Source organism: Lonchura striata, chromosome 10 (genome assembly GCF_050655825.1).
Source record: "Lonchura striata isolate lonStrDom1 chromosome 10, ASM5065582v1, whole genome shotgun sequence".
NCBI lineage: Eukaryota > Metazoa > Chordata > Aves > Passeriformes > Estrildidae > Lonchura > Lonchura striata.
The window spans coordinates 9,371,397-9,385,725 of NC_140712.1; the positions used below are offsets into that span (position 1 = coordinate 9,371,397).

Here is a 14,329-nt window from a genome sequence, read left to right on the forward strand (position 1 = left end):
ACATTTCTTCAATTTCAAAATATTTTGAAAGTTTTCAGGGAAAAAGGGGGTGGTGGAAATGGGAGAAAAATAAGTTGTATACATACTTTCATGTTTAGGCACAAGATTGAGATGAGAGATGTGAAGCTTGCTACAAAAAAAGGGAAGATTTTAAATAAACTCAAATAGAATGGAGGATTAATTTAAAACAAACTGGAATATAAATACAGTTTTATAGGGAAAAATAATCGGAGAACTTTTTGATGATTTGTCCATAGAGTCATATTTTTCAATAGGATTTTTTATTTTCCCCTTTTCGATAATTGATGCAATCTCTTTTTGAGTTAGGAATGAACACTATTTACATTTACTGTTTGAACTGACATTCAGAAAGTCTGAATGACTTGATGGTGATGTCAGAGGCAGCCCAGCAGAGCTAAGAACAGATCCCTTATCTACATCCTGGATTTGTATTCCTTGGGAAGAAATCTTTCATGGTCACAGCTGGTAAATCCCAGTCACTCCCTTTCTCTGCAAGGCTAGGGTGGAAGGCTGGGCTGTGTGACACACCACACTGGGTGACAGTGGCACACAGCACTGGGTGGCAGCAACACACCGCACTGGGTGACAGTGACACACCGCGCTGGGTGACAGTGACACACTGTACTGGGTGGCAGCGACACACAGCACTGGGTGACAGTGACACACCATGCTGGGTGACAGTGACACCATGCTGGGTGACAGTGGCACACAGCACTGGGTGGCAGCAACACACTGCACTGGGTGACAGTGACACACCGCGCTGGGTGACAGTGACACACCGCGCTGGGTGACAGCGACACACTGTACTGGGTGGCAGCGACACACCGCACTGGGTGACAGTGACACACCGCACTGGGTGGCAGCGACACACCGCACTGGGTGACAGTGACACACTGTACTGGGTGGCAGTGACACACAGCACTGGGTGACAGTGACACACTGTACTGGGTGGCAGCAACACACAGCACTGGGTGACAGTGACACACCGTGCTGGGTGACAGTGACACACCGCGCTGGGTGACAGTGACACACTGTACTGGGTGGCAGCAACACACCGCACTGGGTGACAGTGACACACAGCACTGGGTGGCAGTGACACACTGTACTGGGTGGCAGCAACACACCGCGCTGGGTGACAGTGACACACCGCGCTGGGTGACAGCATTTGTCACCTCTCAGGGACATGCCAACCTGCCTGTCCTGAGCATCTTAGCTTGCTTTGAGCAAATGCTCTGCAGCCTCTGGGGTGACCCTACGGAGCTTCATGTGTACGGGGTGAGTTTGTGTGTCTGTCAGGAAATACACAGCGATTCTCAGAGGGATCAGCGGGACTTTTAGGAAGGTCAGCAGCTGATGGAGCTGTGCTAGAATGCCAAATCTTTGGTTCCAGAACTATTTCAAATTTTGTTCAATTTCTAATTTCAGGGCATTATTTTTGTTTAGACATTCCTTCTGCCTGGTATGTTGGCTGCTTGGCCTGCTTCTTGTACTCTTGTGCCTTCTTAAGTGTTTGGAAATGTTTGTTTAGGAGTAACTGCAGCTTTCCTGCTATATAAATTTTCCATTGGTTTAGCTTATTAATAAATGCCTTTTATTACCTTTTGAAACCAAAAAGTTAAAAAGGAAAATTTTCTCTCTTAACCTAGAGAAAGTAAGAACACTGTTCTAGTGTCGATTGCTGGAGTGTAAAAATCCTAAGTCAGGAATAAAATTCTGAGAGACAATATCCTCAGTTTTTTCATTAATATAAAATCACATCATCTATTAAAAGTGTAAATTTGTGTCTTGCAGACTTAAGACTGCTGGTTACTGGAACAAAAATCATGTGTGTGTTGGTTTTTATTATTAACTCTAGCTTTGAATTAGAATTCCCTACATTACAGCTTGGAGCTAAACTCTGTTTACAAAACAGTATTTACACTTGACTAATTTTGCAGATCAAACTAATTAAATCAATTAAACTGGTGATTAACCAAATGAAGGCTGATTGCAAAAATTAGTGGGTTTATTTTGGAGGACTGGAAGTAAGCTAATTACTGCAGTGATTACTTGAACCTGGAGTACTCTAAATGTGGTATAAATTGAAACCTCATAGTGAATTAGACTGGGAATTCATTACAGTTTAAAGCACTGTTAATACTATTTAGGCTGCTACTCCTGTGTGAAAATTTCACTCAGTATTTTGTGTACTGATAAACAATCATTTAGTCTGTGTCCTTTTAAATAACACCAAGCAATTTCACACAGTATTTTTTTTTCTTGAAGCTGAGTCACAAGACTGTTTTTATGAAAATGAAGTTACTAAAACTGTCAGTCATATTCCTGCACTGTGCATGATGGGAAATGTAGTCCAACCAAGTCTCCCTCCATCATGATGAAACCAAATGTTCTATTTTGGCTTCACATTGTTGCCACAGCATTTTTGGGGTTGATGTCTTTCCCTGTGTTTGCCACCTCCAGCTGTTGGCTCGGTGCACAGAAGAAACGGGGGTTGGGTTCTCTTTCCCTGCTCATCACTTAATTGTTGGCACAGCACAAAATGATCTGTACTAATCTTAATTTGTTGCATTTCACGCTCATACTTGGGAATGTGGTGCTGTAGAAGGATTTTAGAAAATGAAAAAGATCTGTAAGATTACTTGCTCATTTTGTTTGCCAATGCAAGCTATTCCCTGTAGGATACTTCCCAGGCTATTTCATTCCTCCTTGCTTTGCCAATTAACAATGGAATATAAATGTCTCCTAAAAATGACCTATATTATAGAGTTCCTTCAAGCACCTCTCCTTGCAAGGGGGTTAATGAAATTGCACAGAATTAAAATAGAAAGACCTCAAAGAACTGGAATATTTTGTAGTTTGTGCTTATTGCCTATTATACTTATGACTATTGTAAACATGCTTTGTTTTAAGCTTGTTTTGTAGGATCTTTCATTACATCCCTCATCTAGGGAAGGGTTCAGTTTCAGTCCTCATTGGTCCAGTGAATCCAGACACGTGAGAGTTATGCTGCATAAGTGGCTTTTATTCTGCATGTTTTTGTGGGTTTGGATTTTTTTCTCATGCACATGAACACAGGTCCCACTTGTTTAAAAACAATTTTTTGTAGACCAAAATGCAGATGTCACTCCTTCATTTTGTTGTCCTCTAAGCTATGTCCCACTCCATATGGAGCCATATGTAGGCCTTTTGCAGTATTCTCTTTAGAAACTGTTCGCTGGGGATAAGGAAATAACTACTTACAACAAAAAGAAAATGTATTAAAAGTAGAACCTGTACTTTACAATCCTTTGTAGCTGCTTAATTGGGAATTGTTCATTTTACTGCTGACATTGCTGGGTGCCATTTATCAAGGGGAACTTCAGACATAAAGAAAAGTATCTAAATCTAAAGGTATTAGAAAAGGTAGAAGGTGCCAATGAAGCCATTTTGATGGGCAAGTAATCTGAACTGAGATTACTTATGGGACTGGCTGAGGAAAAGGTGGTGATCAGCCAAGGGATGAGACAGGAAACTTGGTGAGCCATTGCAAAGGCTCAGCACGAGCCAGTAGTAATGGAAGGCAGCAGTGGGCAGGATTTTGGCTATTTTTGAGCAGATCTGGAGTGTCAGAGCTGCAGATGTTGCCCTCTGTGTGCACCAGAGGCTCCCCCATGTGAAGGCAGGGCCTGGCTCTGCGAGGGGCGCAGTGCTCAGCACTTGGTTATCACAGAGCTGCGCGAGAGCAGGGAGCAGCGAGGGTGGGAGCCCCCAGAGAGAGCTGCCACCCCGGGGCTGAGCTCTGGGAGCTCTCTAAAGGCTGCTGCTCTGTGGAGGCTGAAGCTGAGATGTGCTCACACGTGTTGAGGAGCTCTGGGCCCAGGGAGAGACCAGGGTGTGCTCAGCGTTGTGCTCCAGAGCGTGACAGCAGAGCTCGTCGCACGGGAGGAAAGGGAATGGCCAGGGCGGCAGTGGGCAGGAGCTCCAGCCTTCCTGCTGGTGGCACGGGGAACGCCCGGCCTCTCCTGCTCTCCTCAGGTGTTGGAAAGCAGAAGTTCTGAAAGGACTTGGGAAGGTGGGCTTTTCACTATGACATATTTGCTTTAGGGTTTTATTTGAGTGTGTCCAAGTAAACTATCTAAAAAACAGATGTAGGAATACCAAGATGATCCATATCACTATATATAGACAGTTTAAAAAGAAAATTACATTTCCTTCTTGGGCAGATTTCTACTCCTAGAAATCACGTTCTCCAAAAACAGTCAGATATGCAAGTTTGTATGTGAAAGTCACATGAAAAATAAGCCTAATTTTTTTTTTCTTTTTTAGCAAATATATAATTTTCCATAACTGCCATTGCAAGCTACATATTTTCTTTCTTGGAAAGAGGAGTTTTATTTATTTGTATTGGAATTAAAATATATAAATGCAGATTACTAGCTGAATGCTTTAAGGGAAGAAGCCATGTGTGTGAAGTACAAGGAAATGCCAATGCTTGATTGAACACTGTACCAAAATAAAGCACTTTCTCATACTCTGTGCTCATCAAAAATTCCTTATAAAGCTCTCTAAAGCAAAGCAATCTAAATGGTAGCTTGTTTTATAAACTAAGTCAATGTAACTTGTCATTATTTGAATAGATTCATGTAACTATCAACTTTTTGGTTTTTGATGCAGTTTTTTAGAAGTTACATTCTGCAGTATCAATCTGAAGCAAGTTTGCAAGTCTTGGGGAGGTTAGACTGCAATAAGTTTGCCCCACAATGTCAATTTTCACCTATTCTCCATTATTTAATGCCAGAGCAGAAAGAGACTCTCTTTCTGGGAGCTTCAAATGGTTATTATTCATTTATATTGTGTTACCACCTGGAGTGCTCATCTAGGTTGTATATATTGTGGGATTTCCACAAGAGCTTAGGAGACAAGTATGTGAAAAGAGAGAAAACTGAAGGAAAGCATTCATTAACCAACACAACAAAGGTCTATGAAGTAGCTCCAGTAACCCTGTCTAGAGAAAAATTGTTTAAGAAAGAGGGGTGTGCACTCTTAATAAATTCATAATGTAAAAAATGCATTATTTTTCTCAAGGAGATAGCAATATTATTCAAAACATGCTAAAGTGGGCAGGATATCCCAGGAGTAATTGTGAATTATTAGGTCATAGGGACCTCATTGCAAACTATTTGCAAAACTTAATTGGTGTAATAAATAAAATATGCATGCAAATTAGACTACTTTCTGAATTAAAGGAATCTGTTATCCAGCATTGCAAGGATTCATCCTAATTTAATAGGTTTTATATACAGTTTGAGATGGCCATGTTTCATATTTGTCCTGAAAAAACTAGATGGTATTTAACTAAGCCTGAACCAGCCAACTCGTGGCATCTGATAAATGTCAGTGTGTATCACTGGCAGGGTGACACTGGACTCCAGTGTGAATGTGACAGTATCTTATTTAATTTAGTGCACTGAACAAAGCGGCTAAGCAAGGTGACAAAATTAACAGTCCTATTTGCTTTATTCTGTTGAAAAAGACTCCTTCAGTACTGAAGCTAAAAATACTAGTAGCTTTGAAAGTTCTGTTTGAAGCTCTGTTATTTATTGATTTATTTTCTATTCATATTAGAATTCTAGTAGTGGAAAGAAGAGAGCCAATGAGTGTAGCTGATTTCATTACCCTAGATATAAAACAGGGAGTCTGTAGTCATGGTAGTCATGTAATGACTTTGTATCCTAAAGCAAAATCTGAAAGAATCAAAGTGAAGAATCTCTTAGAATAAATATAATAGACGGATATGAAGAAGCAGTTAACATTCTCTGTCTAATAGCATTGCTAGGCTCAATAACACTGTCTTGTCATCAACCCCAAATCAAGTATTGCATCTGCTTTTTTAAAGCAGTTGATTGAATGAATACAAATGTCTTGCTGTTGTCACTTGGGATAGCACTTCATACATCCCATTTTCTAGCCTCTAATTATTCCATTTGTAGACATGAATGCCATTTAGATGTAAGCTAATTCAGCATGGTAACTCAATTAGATTTGTACTGACTAGGATTTATGAAACATCAATGGATTCTTGGTGAGACCAATGGGACTACCAGTTATTTATCCCTAAGTCTTACTGATACTGCCTCTCAGGAGCTCAATTAAACACGCCAGTGATGAGAATATTTTGTAACAGTAGTCTTCCACAATTAGTCTAAGATTTTTGTAAAGCATACCACATGTAAGGCAGGGCATCATGTATTATGCAATACAAAGTTCTCATCTGACTAGTTCATGATGTTGAAGGGTAAAAGAAAAGAAATTCCCATCATTGTGTTGTTGTTGTAATTATAGAAACAAAACTTGAATTGAGTTCATAGAAAGAATGATGAAAATTCTGCTTTGCCGATTGGAAAAGTAAAACTCAAACTATGTTTATGAAAGAGTATCTGCATCTTGCAGGCTACAAACGGATTTCTCTATTAATATTGGTCCCCCTGAAAACCATGAGTTCCTTGTGTGGGTTTAGAGCTCTCATTGCACTTGATCCTGGGATCATTTTTTTGTTCCAGTTTTGAGAAATAAATTCCATGTTGGGAATGCTCACTGAAATTGTGGATCTTAAACAATGGGAAGACACTGCATGAGTAAATCTGTGTTTATTGTCATTAGATGTTTAAACCATTAAATCTTAACAATAAAATACTGTGGAATTAGTTGTTAGTAGAAACTGAATTATCATTATCAGACAGTATCAGAGTCTGCAGTGAGCAAAGAGAGTGTTGGAGAGAATTATTTTATTCTTCTGGCAGAAGAGGTGTTTGGGACACACTCTGCTTTCCCCACTGCTCTGTAGACTGGGAAAGTGAACTGCTGCAAGACTGGGATTTTATGTCAGTGTGTAGGATGAGTGGGCAGTGGCATCTGAAATTGGTGTATTGGGGGTTAAAAGTCTTGGCAGCTTTGCATGGAGGGATGGACTGCAGTTCTTGTAAATGCAGACTGAAAAACTTGACCAGCCAGTTGTGCTGCACAGCTATGGACACCAGCAGGCTAAAGGCAGGTTTGTGCATGGCCAAAATACAGATTTGTGCTGACTGGTGTTGTGGCTTAGCCCCAGCAGGCAGCCTGGTACCCACAGCCACTGCACCCCCAGTAGGGTGGGGGAGTCAACTGGAAGGACAGAAGTGAGAGAATTTGTGGGTTGAGGTCAAGGTAATTGAATAGATAAAGCAAAAGCTGCCCAAGCAAGCAACACAAAGTAAAGAATCCATTCAGCACCTGTCATCAGGCACATGTTCACATATTCCAGAGAAGCAGGGTGTCCTCTTGTAACTGTTACTTGGGAACACAGGTGAAATCACTCTGAAGTCCCCCCTGCCTCCTTCTTTGCCCCAGTTTTGCTGCTGAGTATGATGCACATTATAGAACATCCCTTCAGTCCCCTGGGGTCAGCTGTCCTGGTTGTGTCCCCTCCCAGGCTCTTGCCCACCCCCAGCCTCCTCACTGCAGGGCAGAGTGAGAAATGGAGAAAGCCTGGACACTGTGTGAGCACTGTACAGAAGTAGCTAAAACATCTGTGTGATATCAGCACTGCTTGGTGACAAATCCAAAGCACAGCACTGCACAGCTGCTGTGAAGTACATTAACTCTATTCCAGACCAAATCAGTCCAGCTGGGATTTGGGGATATGGCTGGTGCTGTCTGGCATTGTTAGAGTCCCTTTGCTTTGCCTCTTGTTTATGCTGGGAAGTGGGATGGAGGGAATGCCTGGCACTGTTGCTGCCCAACTTAGAAATACTCTCCCACTTGACTCCCACCTAAAAGCAGAGCAGTGCTAACTTCAAATCTATATGAAAGCCTCTGTACCTCTATTGAATGCACTCAACTTTTGCTAAACAGTGCAGGAAAACCAGCATGGGAATTTTTGCCTAAACATTTGTTTGCATTGATATGGCCCAAGTGTCTCCAAAATCATCTGTGTGTCTTCAAACACTAAGCCACTGGGCAGCATGCTGGTGGGCTGTAAGCTTTTGCAGGTGTAATGTTAAGGGTAATGAAGCAATATTTAAGCATTATAGTATACGGCACATGAGGAATGGATAGGTCACACTAAGCTATTTACTATGAAATCATATTGTATTCTATGTGCTGAAATGCTGCTTCACTTCTTCAGACTATTTTGTCCATATGACAAATTTGAGTTTGTGTATTCCTAAAAGAGCTGATTTTCAAGTTCGGTTGCTCCCTCACATCCTATTCTGCTTTTGATGGTACTACCAAAATTGAGAATTTATAGAAGGAAAATGTATTAGGGGACACTCAGATTCAAGTTGATTTCCTGTGCCAGGCACTCTTAGCTCCCTGACTTGGAGCTGTGCTCCCACGTTGGTCAGACTGCTGTAATTGTTAATGGCTTGGAAGGTGGCTGAGGCCACTTTCCTCTAGGAAATATTGACACCCAGGACTGAATGTTAATATGCCAGCTTATCTGACATGGTGGCTGCTGAAAAATGAATGTATAAAAAACTTCTTTTACATGGAATTACTTCATGGTTTTTGAAGGGGCCAGTTGCTGAAGTGGAATTGTATAGATACTGATTTTCTGTACCATTTGCCATTTCTTTAATCAGATTTACAATAACTTGATTATCCTACTCTGCAGTTCATACTGCTGACACTCCACTTGTGCTCCTCAGTGCTAGCAGGATTCCATATTTTCTACTTTTTCTGAAAGCTACACAGATTTGTGCTTAAAACCAGCTGGTTAGAGAGTGTTTTTCAATTTAAAAACCATCCTGCTACTCAAATATTTTCAGCCTATCTATCATTCTGAATTGTTGTTTAAAAGCAATACAATGGAATTCATTTGCCAAATAGTTTTCAGAGGATCCTATCTGCTGTCTTAATTCTTCTTGCTTTCACATAGGATCAGGCCATTATCTTCTCACACAGGGAGAGCTCATCACGGCTCCACCTAAGAACTAATTCATTACTACATTAATAATAGATTTCAGTTACAGTAATTTTAGTGCAAAATAAAGTATTACTAATCTTAGTACAGGGTAGTAAAAATTTTCTAGTAAATGTTTGGTGTGTTGGAAGATATTCTTGTGGAAATGATTTTTTTCCAATAACTGTGCTGTTTTTAATAGCAGTATGCTTGGGAGAAGAGAGCTCTAATTAAAAACCAAAAAAACATTGTCAAAATTGAATATTTGCATCTTATTTTAAAATACTTCTTTTCATATTAATAGAATTAGCTGGAGAACAAAGAGTCAGTTGAAACACACTTTAAGCTAAATGTATTTCAAAAATATCTTAAGAATATTTGAAAACATGCATATTTTGAGTAGAGAGGGAAGTGCTGGCGAGTCTCCACAAAATCACCTCAGTGAGTTTTTTGTTGGCAAACTCAGCAAAGAGGCTGGCTCAGGCTTGGGAGCTGAGCTGTGGTGCACAGACCAGCTCTGGATTTGCGGGTGCATCTCGTGCCTGTGCAGCAACGCTTTCTGTCCCAGGCAGCAGTGCAAGAGGGGAACTGCTTGGAATTTTGCTTTGTCTTCACTTCAAGAGGTTCACTTTCTGACGTGAACAGCACAAAAGGAAGAGAGGAACAGAGACAGCAAGGAGTCCTTGGCCCTCTTTGTGTCCTGTTCACAAGGAAGCTTTTGCTTCCTAGCCTTTCCTCAGTCCCTTCCTTTGATTCCAACTCACTCCTCATCCTTTTCACTTCCATGTCTAATGGGAGTGATCTACATTCTTCTATTCAGCACCTATAATTTTATCTTCTTAAGGAGCTGAAGGCCTCATTTAAACACTGTAAATCCTCTGAATCCCCAAAACTGACCTCAAGGTTCTGATAGTAGTTATTTAGTCATACTGATGGATTTGTAGTGCACAGGCACACCCACAACCACAGCTTTTGCATAAAACTGAATTCATTCTAGAATCAGGAGTGGGATAGCAAAGAAGACATGTAGCTTGTCTCTCTCTTAAATCTGGATCAGTCCTACAGTGCAGAAGTAATTCCTGACTGATTTTTGTCTACACTGCTTTTAAACCTAGATAATTAAGATGCACAACATATTCCAGTGCTAATGCTAATATTTAATTTTCCTGCTGAAGTACATGACTAGTTTTTCTTATTACCAATCATCATGGATGTGGGGGGAAATAATTTCCTTAGTATCAGCCTTTATCTCTCTCCTGTGAGAAACCTCTTCTACGGGACAAACAGAACCCCAGTTGTTTCAGTTTTCCCCAATGGGATCTGCTTGCTCTAATGTTATGTTGTATCTGGTTGTCTTCCTCTGGGTTTATTTCCATTTAGTCTACATGTTTTTTATCTGGTGAGATTACTTTGAATTCTGTTTCTTGAGAGGACTCACAGTCTTTCCCACCTTGTGGTAGATTTATAGGCATGCTGTCTTTTCATCTAAGTCAGTAGAGAAAATATGGATTGATACTAATGCAGGAGGGAAGCATGGTAAGCCCAACCCCACAGTGGAGTTTGACACTGGAAAAACAGGAATTTCTCTCAAGGGTGATTTTCTACCTGTTTTAGAGTTCACTCTTGTCCTGGTTTTGGCTCATAGAGAGTGAATTTTCTTCTTAGTAGCTGGTGCAGTGCTATGCTTTGGATTCAGTACAAGAGTAACGTTGATAACACACTGATGTTTTAGTTGTTGCTGAGTAATGTCTACGCTAAACCAAGGACTTCCCAGTGCCTCATGCTCAGCCAGTGAGCAGGTACACAGCATGGTGGGAGGGGTGCACAGCTGGAAGAGCTGACCTGAACGGGCCAAAGGGATGCTCCAAGGCGTGGAATGTCACATACAAACTGGGGAGAGTCAAATGGGGAGTGCTGATTGCTGCTCAGAGACAGGCTGGGTGTCAGTCAGTGGGTGGTGAGCAATTGTTCTGTACATCAGCTCTTTCTCTTGGGTATTATTTCTATCTGGTCCTCCCTTTTGTTATGATTATTATGATTTAGTTAGTAAACCATTCTTATCTCAACCCATGAAGTTTGCCTTTCCTTTTTGGTTCTCCCTCCCACAGGGTGGTTATTCTCTTGCAGAAGGATGTTAGATTTGTGAAAGCAATCACATCAAGTTTTACATGCAGCCTGTGTGTATAAAAAATGTAAAACTGCTGGTGATGTTCAGAGAAGCTCAGCTGCAGTTGTGCTTTTCTGACTGCTGCCATCAAATCCTAGTTCAGAATCCACAGAATTCCATTGAGATGGCTCAGTATGAGCCTTGCATCTTTGGTCCTCAAACTGGGGCTTTGACCCGAGGACTCTTCAGATGCTTTTTGTCCTGTGTACCAGATATTGCACTCTCAGGAGCACAGGTAGCAATGAAGTCATGCTGCTTGTAGAGACTAGGAATGGGGAGAGACGCCCAGTAAGAATTCTCCTCAGCTGCTGCATAAAGTGACACCAAAATACCTGAAAAAGTTTCTTCAATTGCTATTTCCCCTGCAAGCTGGGCCCACCCTCATATTGCAGCACTCCAGCAGTTTCAGGTGATTGTTGCTCCAATGAGGTGTTTCATGCCTGGAATTATTTCTTTGAGGAAAGAAATAGAGAGCAGGACCAGGAACAGATGGTTGATAATGACATCTTAATTCTAGAGAGAATGAAAGTGCTATTTCATTATGGAGTGGTATATTTAAATTGCCTTCAGGTGTTAGTTTAAGAGAGTAGAGGAAGAAAGAAAAGTTAAAAAGATTTTTAAGATTTAGTAAAAGGGATAGATTGGTACAAATCAGAGCTAGTAATAATGCCCTACAAACCTGTCAGATTGTAGTAATGTGACAAGTGCTTGCTAAAGGGAATCATTGCCCCATGTATGGTGATGGACTTGTTTCACTTTGATGAATCAACTGGTTTGAATTATTAGAAAAATGAAATGTTTGCCCTGGTTCAGAATTTCCAAATGCCCCTTCAGGATAAAAGGACATGCTTTATGTCTTTTTAATAATTTGAGAATCAATTTTATGCTATGCAAAATACTCTCTCTTTAAAGCACTAAGATACACTTTAAAACAAATTCATAATCCAACTGAGTTTGGTGACTAATAAGCTTCATTTAAGGAATTTCTTTCCTCCTGCTAAACTTTCCTACAAACTAGACTTCTTTTAGTAAATATGTAATCCTAAAGGAGTATTATGACACTTTCAGTAAGTAGAATCCTGGCTGATAGAAATTTTGACATAAATTAGGATTAATCATTCTAATTCCTATGGGAATTTATATTATCTGTATATGAGAGATTGGAAAAGTATCAATTCAAGACCTCTGTGATAGAAAAGCCACACACCAACATCTTTCTTTCTGTGAAAGATGTCACTGAAGGGCTGTTATTCTGTTATATATGTCATCCAACATGTGTGAAAGATCAATAGAGATCCATACACAAACACTTTCGATCTGTTTGTATGCATTTGAGGAAAAGCTCTCATAGATTTCTTAAAAATACACAAATTAATATTGCTTACTTTTCAGCAGGGGTAAATTAGGGTCTTTGAGACCTTCTTAGAACAGTCTGGAGTTAAATAATATGCATGTTTTTCATTTTACTATGATGAATGCAAAGCTATTAAACAACCTTTTAAAGAGTTGGTGTAATTATCTGTAAACAGTAATGTTACAAAAAAAGGTCAAGTTGTCCTGCCATTAGAAGTTTATGGATATAAACTGGATTTATGTTGCCATAAAATGGGCACCGACTAACTAGATTAATTCTACACAACTAAACCAACTGTAGTAATATTTAGAAACAATAAAGTGATACCAATTAAAGCAATTTTATTTTTTGTGTCATATTGATTAATGGTGCACTAAAATTAACCAAAGACCTTAAAATCAGAATGGTTGCAGGAGGCATCCACATCTCAGCATTATTACCAACAAGAAGGAGCAGTTAAGGGAGATGGCCCTGCAATAGTATGAATATTTAATTAATAATTAGTCATGTAATTTCTCCTCAGGAATTATTATCCCTCAAACTGGTTTGTGAATTTAATTATTAGCAGCCTTTTTGTTTCCATGTCCCCTCATTACTGTCAGGATTGATGTAACATAAACTTCATTAAAAATTAAAGCAAGAGTCTTAATTACAAGGCTACCCTGACTGAAGTCAGAATTAGCCAAGTCAGTGATGTGCAAATGAGTGCATTATTTAAGAAACATGCTGGAAGTAGTTATGCTAATGTGGAAGGTTCACAGTAGCAGACCTTTTCACTTGCAGTTGCATATTCATTAAATGCACTATGCAAATTTAATGTAGCAGCCTTAGTAATGCGTTGTTAATTTATTCAGATTTATTGAGTAGGACTTAAAAAAATGTACAAATTTAATTACTCTATCTGCTAGAATGATATTAGGAGAGATAGTGGAGGTTTAAAATGTGTTGATCTGGATTACTGCAGTTTGATGGAGGATGTAGTATCAAAGGACACAATTTTGATAACTAGGCTTGAAAGAATATTTGATTTACTTATAGAATGATCTAAGAAATCACTAAAATTGCACATGCTACTTCCCAATAGGAAAGTAAAAAAAAAGTCTCAGTTGTATTAACTTAAGAGCTAAAGCAGTGCTGAGTCCACAGTCTAATGGATGTAATGATCCTACTGAGACCAGTAAAGGTTATGTATGGAGATCTATGGGAAGCAAAGTGTCTTTGTGGAAAGTTCACCGGTTGTTACATGTTCCTCGGCGATGCTGCTGCTCATCAAGTTTAACAACAGGAATCCTGTCGCTTTGCAACATTACTGGGAGCACACGGTCATTTGTTAGCACTGGCTGATATGAAGATTAAATTTCTGTTTTTCTTTTTACTTTACAGTCTGCAGAAAAACCCAGCACAAAGACTAAAAATTTACCATTTTGGAATAATCCTCTCCTGGTACATTTTTTCCCTACATATGGGAAAAAAACCTATATGATTGCATTGTACTATTCACTTTGAAACCTATCCAAAATTACTTGGTCTCTTGCAGAAAGACACATGCCAGGAAGTGTGACCCTGTTACCACTGAGGAACAGAAAAGCTGAGCTAGAATCATTTGTTTCCAAATGTCTTTGATTATCCCTCATGTAACAGTTGCCATATTTTTATTTCCCACCTGATGTGTAGTTTCAGAAAAGTAATTGCTGCAAGTGTGTCTTGTGCTTTTTCAGTAATCGACTTCATAGCTGGGTATCTGTAAAAGTTCAGACAATTTTCAGATACTTGTAAGGGCTAAAGCCTGGGCTGCTTATTTGGGCAATAAGAGTAGAAAGGACTCCCTCGTGCCAAGCAGGATAAATACTTGCACATTCTCTGTGCT

The 14,329-nt window shown here is 39.8% G+C and overlaps 1 long non-coding RNA gene across 1 annotated transcript in view; it reads right to left on the minus strand.

Moving 5' to 3' along the window:
• Positions 1-14,329, minus strand: part of LOC110483912 (uncharacterized) — a 94,998-nt gene that overhangs the window by 18,025 nt on the left and 62,644 nt on the right. The window lies entirely within an intron of this gene.